This window comes from Pan troglodytes, chromosome 9, assembly GCF_028858775.2.
Source record: "Pan troglodytes isolate AG18354 chromosome 9, NHGRI_mPanTro3-v2.0_pri, whole genome shotgun sequence".
In the NCBI taxonomy this organism is placed as follows: Eukaryota; Metazoa; Chordata; class Mammalia; order Primates; family Hominidae; genus Pan; species Pan troglodytes.
This window is the reverse complement of record NC_072407.2, coordinates 7,925,628-7,935,051: the sequence shown is the minus strand read 5'-3', so window position 1 is coordinate 7,935,051 and position 9,424 is coordinate 7,925,628. Positions and strand designations below refer to the sequence as shown.

The 9,424-nt window shown below is 44.2% G+C and overlaps 1 protein-coding gene across 20 annotated transcripts in view; it reads left to right on the top strand.

The window, feature by feature from the left end:
* NUP98 (nucleoporin 98 and 96 precursor) overlaps positions 1–9,424 on the top strand; it is a 121,851-nt gene that overhangs the window by 871 nt on the left and 111,556 nt on the right. For 4 of the 20 annotated variants that reach the window (XM_063782625.1, XM_063782622.1, XM_063782629.1 and 1 more), the window contains one exon: positions 3,000–3,117. The exons of 13 other annotated variants lie outside the window; for them this stretch is intronic. The gene's annotated coding sequence lies outside the window, so the exon portion shown is untranslated. Of the gene's footprint in view, positions 1–2,999; positions 3,118–4,360; positions 4,479–9,424 lie in introns of those variants that run through there. 3 more of the 20 variants (XM_063782626.1, XM_063782623.1, XM_063782627.1) reach the window with 2 other exon arrangements.

Below are 9,424 nucleotides of genomic sequence, written 5' to 3'. Positions count from 1 at the left end.
GTGAGTCCGAAGTTTGGGAGATTTTTAAGATAATATCTGAGAATAGGAGTCGGTTCGGTGGAGCAAAAGGTTCTTTTCTATTTTCCCACGTGTTCAGTGTAAAGCCAGATGAGGAGAAAGATTGAGTTTCTGGATTACTATAGCCATAAGGACTTTAGAAATTGTTTAAGTCAATCCCCCTACCTTACATCAGTTTTGTAGATGGGGAAACCGAGGCCCGGAGTAACAGGCAGGATTAGCCAATGCCAGATTTTTGACAGTCTAAACATTTTTCTACTACCTCACCCTCCCTGGGTATTTCAGTCTCCCATTATTAAGAATTCCCTTTAGGAGGTCGGTGCGGCATGGACATTAGGTAGCTAAACGTAGATGTAGTCTTCACAGCGTTTTCCGTTTAGTTGCTACCAGCTCTGTTCACGGGTAAGGTGGAAGCTTCGTTAGTGGTACCCTAACCTAGAGCTTGAGAACTAAACTTAGAAGATGGTTAAAGAACGTCAGCGTTGTTATGTATCGGAAACAAATCGATAAAACTACAAGCCATTGTTTCCCTTTCTAAATCTGAATTTTTTGGCTTGTGTCAGCTGATGAGGACTCGGAGTCAGTTAGGGATTTATAACAGTACTGGAATAGAAAGCAGGAAATATTGATAAGACTTAGAAAGCCAGGCAGGAGTCCGTTTGTAGTAGTTGTACCTCGGAACTCATGGCTCCTTTCAGGTACAGAATTCAAAGTGAAGTATCATAGTAGAATAAGGTGAGGAAATAAAACTCCGTTTTGGAGGAAGAAGCTTACTGGAATAAAGAGCAAAAAGAGAGCAGTGATCATTCCCTGTGACGGTCTTACAAATTCAGAAAGAAACTCGAGTTAACTGGGTTACAGTATGTTTACCTGGTGGAGGAAGTTAGGGTATTTAAAAACCAAAACTAGAGGTTGGACAGGATAAAGGTACTGGGAAATACTTGGGTAAAATTATTATTTTTGACTCTTCAGATTTGATGAAATTGAATTAGTTGACACTTGGTTCTGTTCACATCAGTAAGATTGTTACTTTGTTCTTGTATAGATGACAAAGCGTAAACTCAGAACTAGTAGTGCAGAAGAGAACCGTAGTCTAAATAGTAAAGCGTGAACAGGGTGTGTTTTCCGTGACATTTTCTCAGTTCAAGCATCACCCTCTTCTGGGAAGCTTTTCTTGGCCTTCTCTTCTCTGCAAGCTTCCATAACACTTATTTGATATTTCTATTTATAGCACATATCATTTTTATTTTAGCTGTTTTTTTTAATTAGGCTGGTAAAATATTTTCATCTTATCTTTGTTGTCCAGTTGCTTGCCACATAGTAGGCCCTCAGTAAGTGTGTTTACTTGAATGAATAGACAAATATGGAGGAGTTATACATAACAGTAGTCGATAGAGAGGCTCCTGAAATATGGGGCCCAGATAAGATGGTTCCTGCTGTTTATATGTTATGTGATACTTTGGTCCCTGACATTTATTTGTTTATTTATTTATGAGATAGGGTCTCACTCCATCACCCAGGCTAGAGTGCAGTGGCGCAATCTCGGTTCACAGTAGCCTCTACCTCCTGGGCTCAAGCACTCTTCCCACCTCAGCCTCCCAGGTAGCTGAGACCACAGGTGTGCACCACCATACCCAGCTAATTTTTTTTGTATTTTTTGGGTAGAGACAGGGTTTCGCTATGTTGCCCAGGCTGGTATCGAATTCCTGGGCTCAAGCCATCCCCCACCTCGGCCTCCCAAAGTGCTGGGATTACAGGTATGAGCCACTGTGCCCAGCCAGTACCTGACTTTATGTCTACTAGGTCCTAGATAACTAAGAGCAAGTAGAATTTTTAAGGAACTAAATTTACGGCTTTGAAAAAATTATATTATTTTCTTGTAATATGATTTATGTGGTGGTAGTTAACCTGGAAAGTAAAGAATGATGGTACTAATGTTTAATTTCCAATAATGAGACTATGCAGTTATGGAATTTGTTGAAAGGTTAGGGAACTAAGAAACTCAGAGATTTAAGGATAAGTATTGGCTGAGCATGGTGACTCACTCCTGTAATCCCAGCACTTCGAAGGTCAAGGCAGGTGGATTTCCTGAGCCCAGAAGTTCAAGACTAGCCTGGGCAACATGGGGAAACCCTGTCTCTACGAAAAATACAAAAATTAGGCAGGTATGGTGGCATGCACCTGTACTCCAGCTACTTAGGAGGCTGAAATCAAAGAAACATCAGAGCCCGGAAGATTGAGACTGCAGTGCTGTGATTGCACCACTGCGTTCCAGCCTGGGAAACCGCGTGAGGCCCTGTCTTAAAACAAAACAAAGGCGTGGTGTGGTGGTTCACGCCTGTAATCCTAGCACTTTGGGAGGCCGAGGCGGGTGGATTGCCTGAGCTCAGGAGTTTGAGACCAGCCTGGGCAACATGGTGAAACCCCATCTGTACTTAAAAAAAAATATGAAAAATTAGCTGGGCGCGGCAGCACGCGCCCATTGCCCCAGCTACTCGGGAGGCTGAGGGAGGAGAATCGCTTGAACTCGGGAGGCGGAGGTTGCAGTGAGCCAAGATTGTGCCACTGCACTCCAGCCTGGGCGACAGCGAGACTCTGACTCAAGAAAAAAAGAAAAGAAACAAAACAAAACAGTACGTATTAGAGGCAAGGTAGGTAAACATTTCCTGAGAACTTGGTGCATTCTTTTTGTTTGAAATTGACCCTAAGTATTTGGCACAGTATGGCTCTAGAGAAAGGTTTCTCAGCTTTGGAACTTTTGAGACTTTGGGCCAGATAATTATCGTGGGGGCTCTGTTGTATATTGTGGGATATTTAGCAACATTCCTACCTCTACCCATTAGATACCCATAACACATCCTCTGCAGGTTGTAACGATCAGGAATGTCTGAAGACATTGTCAGAATTGCCCTTGATTGAGACTACTACTTTAGTGAAAATATTTCACATGTATTTATTTATTTATTTATTTTTTGAGACAGAGTTTCGCTCTTGTTGCCCAGGCTGGAGTGCAATGACGTGATCTTGGCTCACCGCAACCTCCGCCTCGTGGGTTCAAGCAATTCTCTTGCCTCAGCCTCCCGAGTAGCTGGATTACAGGTGCGTGCCACCACACCCAGCTAATTTTGTATTTTTAGTAGAGACAGGCTTTCACCATGTTGGCCAGGCTGATCTGGAACTCGTGACCTCAAGCAATCCACCCGCTTTGGCCTCCCAAAGTGCTGGGATTACAGGCATGAGCCACCATGCCCAGCCATAATTACCACATTGAGGAATTTGTACTTAATTCAGTGTAATGGGAAATACTTGCAGTTTGTTTTAGTAAGGAAAGAAAAATTCTTAAAAATATAGTGGTAGCTGGCTGGGCGTGGTGGCTCACACCTGTAATCCCAGCACTTTGGGAGGCTGAAGTGGGTGGATCACAAGGTTAGGAGTTTTGAGACCATCCTGGCTAATATGGTGAAACCCTGAATCTACTAAAAATACAAAAATTAGTTGGGCACAGTGACACGCACCTGTAGTCCCAGCTACTGGGAGGCTGAGGCAGAGAATCGCTTGAACCCAGGAGGCAGAGGTTGCAGTGAGCGCAGATTGCACCACTGTGCTTCATCCCGGGTGACAGAGCAAGACTCCATATCATAAAAAGAAGACCTCTAAATGTACCAGTCTTTGCATTCTGACACATGTTATGTTGTTTTGTTTGAAGTATGTGAAGAAAATCTAGCCTCATACAGATACATAGTTGGAAAAGAGAGGAGTATTTTAATGGCCTTTTCAGATAATTCTAACTGCTCTTTGACACTACGGTCAAACCTTTTTATTTGTTTGTTTTTTTGAGACGGAGTCGTGCTCTGTCGCCCAAGTCGGAGTGCAGTGGCGCTATCTCAGCGTACTCCAACCTCCGCCTCCCAGGTTCAAGCAATTCTCCTGCCTCAGCCTCCTGAGTTGCTGGGACTACAGGTGCACATCACCACGCTGGGCTAATTTTTTGTATTTTTAGTAGAGACGGGGTTTCGCCATGTTGGGTTTGAACTCCTGGCCTCAAGTGATCCGCCCGCCTTGGCCTCCCAAAGTGCTGGGATTTCAGACGTGAGCCACCGTGCCCGGCCTCAAACCTTTTTAAAGGTTCATTACAGTATAGAATCTGAAACTGTGTCATTGAACTTTTGTACTCTGTTGTATTAAAAACCATTGGTCTGTGTTGTACTTTGAATGGACCTTTATTACACTTCTGTGATTTTATAACATGATGCATGTTGATTTTGAAATTATTGATTTACTGAGTTATGCAGATCTTTTTTTGTTGTTTTTTTGTTTGTTTGTTTCTTTGTTTTTGAGACAGAGTCTTGCTTTGTCACCCAGGCTGGAGTGTCGTGGCACAATCTTGGCTCACTGTAACCTCTGCATTCCGGGTTCAGGTGATTCTCATGCCTCAGCCTCCTGAGTAGCTGGGACTACAGGTGTGTACCACCACATCTGGCTAATTTTTGTATTTTTTGTAGAGATGGGGTTTCAACATGTTGACCATGGCTGGTCTGGAACTTCTGACCTCAAGTGATCTTCCCGTCTCGGCCTCCTAAAGAGCTGGCATTACAGGCATGAGCCCCATCGGCCAGGCCCGGATATTCCAGATGTTGACAAATTTAATTATACAGTTGTTTCTGTTTCCACCCATCTCGTCAGATAAGTCTTTTTAAGAATTGAGAAGCTTATGACCTGATAGTGGTGAATACATGTTTTTTTTGTTTTTTTGTTTTTGTTTTTTTTTTGAGATGGAGTTTCGCTCTGTCACCTGGGCTGGAGTGCAGTGGCACGATCTCGGCTCATTGCAAGCTCCACTTCCCGGGTTCACGCCATTCTCCTGCCTCATCCTCCCGAGTAGCTGGGAATACAGGGGCGTGCCACCATGCCCGGCTAATTTTTTGTATTTTTAGTAGAGATGGGGTTTCACCGTGTTAGCCAGAAAGGTCTCGATCTCCTGACCTCGTGATCCGCTCACCTCCGCCTCCCAAAGTCCTGGGATTACAGGCATGAGCCGCTGCGCCCAGCCGAGTACATGTTTTTGTAGTTGTAATTTTTGTATCAAATTTTTTTTTTTTTTTTTTAGATGTAGTCTCACTCTGTCGCCTAGGCTGGAGTGCAGTGTCGTGATCTCGGCTCACTGTAACCTTGCCTCCTGGGTTCAAGCAATTCTCCTGCCTCAGTCTCCTGAGTAGCTGGGATTACAGGCAGGTGCCACCACAGCTGGCTAATTTTTGTATTTTTAGCAGAGACAGGGTTTCATCATGTTGGTCAGGCTGGTCTTCAACTCCTGACCTCGTGATCTGTCTGCCTCGGTCTCCCGAAATGCTGGGATTATAGGCATGAGCCACCATGCCCAGCCTTTCCTTTTTTTTTTTTTTTTTTTTTTTGAGACGAAGTCTCGGTCTTTCCCCCAAGGCTGGAGTACAATGGTGGGATCTCAACTCACTGCAACCTCCGCCTTCTGGGTTCCACTGATTCTCCTGTCTCCGCCTCCCAAGTAGCTGGGATTACAGGTGTCCACCACCATGCCTGGCTAATTTTTTGTATTTTTAGTAGAGATGAGGTTTCACCATGTTGGCCAGGCTGGTTTTGAACTGCTGACTTCAAGTGATCCACCTGCCTCGGCCTCCCAAACTGCTAGGATTACAGGTGTGAGCCACCATGCCCAGCCAGTACCAAATCTTAATAACCATAGTTTGTCAATCATTCTTTGAAATTAAAATGGTGGGCTGGGCGCAGTGGCTCACACCTGTAATCCCAGCACTTTGGGAGGCTGAGGGGGGCGGATCACAAGGTCAGGAGATCAAGACCATCCTGGCTAACACGGTGAAAACCCGTCTCTACTAAAAATACAAAAAATTAGCCGGGCGTGGTGGCGGGCACCTGTAATCCCAGTTACTCGGAAGGCTGACGCAGGAGAATGTCGTGAACCTGGGAGGCAGAGCTTGCAGTGAGCCGAGATTGCGTCACTTCACTCCAGCCTGGGCAACAGAGCCAGACTCTGTCTCAAAAAAAAAAAAAAAAATTAAAATGGTGTTCCATGAGAAAAACAACTACATTTAGCTTTCAAAAGTAATTACAGGTGGTTTGCCCCTTGATATCCTTTGTATTTCAGTAAGCAGAAGTTTTTGAGTATTTCCCAATACCGAATTAAAAAGAATTGTGCTGTAGTGTTGAGAAATAATACAACTAATAATTTTTGCTGCTTCATTAAGGACCCTTTTAAGTGAAAGTGGAATTTTTTATATTGTAAATGGGTGACAGTGAAGAATTCAGTGAGTGTTAGTTCAGCACCATTTGGGGTTGTTGCTTTGATTCATGCTGAGTTCCCAGCATTTTTGCACACCATTGATTTTGCACCTCAGCACAGAGGTCAGAACAGTAAAGAAAAAGGGCAAAGTGTCTTAGTTTTATTCTGAAAATGGTTTTGATTTCATTGAACCCCTGGAAGAAGTGTTGGGGACTTTTAGGGGTCTTTGGGTCGCACTTTGAGAACCACTAATCTAGAACAATATTTCACATTGGTTCATAGAGCCCTAAGCTGCTTCATAGGGCAGAGCTGGTGGGGTTCTACTGTACCTACTCCCTCTTCACTTCAGCCAGAGCAGCTTCTGCTTATGTCTGTTTTATATGTCGGGTTTCATGGCTAAAAAATATTTGAAAATCATTAGTCAAGGGGAAAAGAATTGAGCACCTGAATTAGGGCTGGTCTGTTCATGAAGGGAACAGTTCATCCTCAGTAAATGTTACAGTGACTCATCACTTCACATCTTTAATTTTACTTCGTTTGACACAGAGCTTACTAGTATTTGCACACTCAACCTTCTTGATAGGTAAATGGGGCTGTGTGCCGTGGCTCACACCTGTAATGCTAGCACTTTGGGAGGCTGAGGTGGGCGGATCACGAGGTCGGAAGATCGAGACCATGCTGGCCAACTTGGTGAAACCCCATGTCTACTAAAATACAAAAAATTAACCCGGTATAGTGGTGGGTGCCTGTAGTCCCATCTTCTCGGGAGGCTGAGGCAGGGAAATCGCTTGAACCCAGGAGGCAGAGGTTGCAGTGAGCTGAGATCATGCCACTGCACTGCACTCCAGCCTGGCAACAGAGCAAGACTGTCTCAAAATAAATAAATAAATAAATAAAAAATAAGTAAATGGGCCTGGCACAGGGGCTCACCTATAATCCCTGCACTTTAGGAGGCCAAAGCAGGAAGATGGCTTGAGTCCAGGAGTTAGAGACCAGCCTGGGCAACATAGTGGCACATGCCTGTGGTCTCAGCTTTTTGGGAGGCTAAAGTGGGAGGATCAGTTGAACCCAGGAGGTCCAGGCTGCAGTGAGCCATGATCATGCCACTGCATTCCAGCCTGGGCAACAGAGTGAGACCTTGTCTCAAAACAAAAACCAAAAAAAAAAAAAGAAATGGGTAAATGAATTTGTCAATTAAAAAGATGGATAGTTGGGAATAAAGACAGAGATGTGAGATAGATGGAAGAGGTTGAGTGATCATAGTAATCTCAATATATTGTGTTTGTGCAGGGATGGGATTTGTTTTTGTTTGCAGTGGTGCCTTATGCTTGTGCTAAGTGATCAGTGGATGACACTTAAGCATTGAGAAATAAGAAATTATGGCATTCTAGCTAGCCATTGAACCAAAGTTTAGAGTGAGGGGACATTTATTATACTTTTTAAATTATAAATACCTGTAAAACACCTGTTGAAAAATAAACAAAATGCTGCTTTTGAGGAGCTCTAGTTTGAGGCAGCTTTGTCCTCCTACCAGTCTTTTGGTGTGGGCTGTACAATCCCTATTGTTCAGATGTAGAAATTGAGGTCTGAGAGATTGAATCTTATGACTTACAGTAGCAAGTGGCAGAGGAATTTTTTATTTTTTTAACTTTTTTTTTTGAATTAACTTTAGATTTTAAGAGTCAACGATGGTAACTGACAGGTTTTTTTTTTTTGGTTGTTTTTTTGAGATGGAGTTTCGCTGTTGTTATCCAGGCTGGAGTGCAGTGGCACGATCTCGGCTCACTGCAATCTCTGCCTCCTGGGTTCAAGCGATTCTCCTGCCTCAGCCTCCTGAGTAGCTGGGATGACAGGCATGCGTCACGACAACTGGCTAATTATGTATTTTTAGTAGAGACGGGGTTTCTCCGTGCTTCTCAGGCTGGTCTTGAACTCCCGACCTCAGGTGATCCGCCCACTTTGGGCCTCCCAAAATGGTGCGATTACATGCGTGAGCCACCGTGCCCAGCCTTATACAGTGATTCTTAATAGTTAGGTATATATTCTTTCATTTTAGAAATTTATTTATTTATTTATTTTTGGAGACAGAATTTCACTCTTGTCACCCAGGCTGTAGTGCAGTGGCGCAATCTGGGCTCACAGCAACCTCCACCTCCCAGGTTCAAGCAGTTCTCCTGCCTCAGCCTCCTGAGTAGCTGGGATTACAGGCATGTAGGCTAATTTTTGTATTGTTAGTAGAGACGGGGGTTTCACCATGAAGGCCAGGCTGGGCTCGAACTCCTGAGCTCAGGTGATCCACCAGCCTTGGCCTCCCAAAGTGTTGGGATTGCAGGTGTGAGCCACTGCACCTAGCCAAGTGACAGTTTTAAACGCAGATGTCTCACACCAAAGCTAATATACTCTTCACTCTAAAATGATTAGGGTTATGTTAAGGGGATGAAAAAAATGCTGCTCAGTGCTATTAGGAAGGAGCTTATGTAAGATGCTATGGACTATTTAAAATTAATTTACACCCAGTGAGCAAAGTCAAGACATTTTTTTTTACCCAGAGCAGCAAACAGGTAAAACACTCAGGTGGCAGGTATAATAACAAATATATTGCATAACTAAAAGCAGCTGAGAGACACTAGTTTACGTAATCGGGGTTGGAAAGGAAGAGGGGAAGTAAAGTGTTTTATTTTTTTGAGACGGACTCTGGCTCTGTCGCCAGGCTGGAGTGCAGTGGCCCGATCTCGGCTCACTGCAACCTCCGCCTCCTGGATTCAAGTGATTCTCCTGCCTCAGCCTCCCAAGTAGCTGGGACTAGAGGCACACACCACCATGCCCAGCTAATTTTTGTATTTTCAGTAGAGACGGGGTTTCACCATGTTGGCCAGGATGGTCTCGATCTCTTGACCTCGTGATCTGCCCGCCTCTGCTTCCCGGAGTGCTGGGATTACAGACATGAGCCACCGTGCCCGGCCTTTAAAGTGTTTTTATACTAATAAAGAGTTTAAGGGTGTGCGGCAGTCTTGTGAAAGCAGGTGAGGCTTGAGCAACAATTTTTAGGAAGAAAAGGAGGTACGATTTTTAGAGAGGGTATGATGTTCTTTTTTTTTGTTTGAGACAGCGTCTTGCTCTGTTACCCAGGCT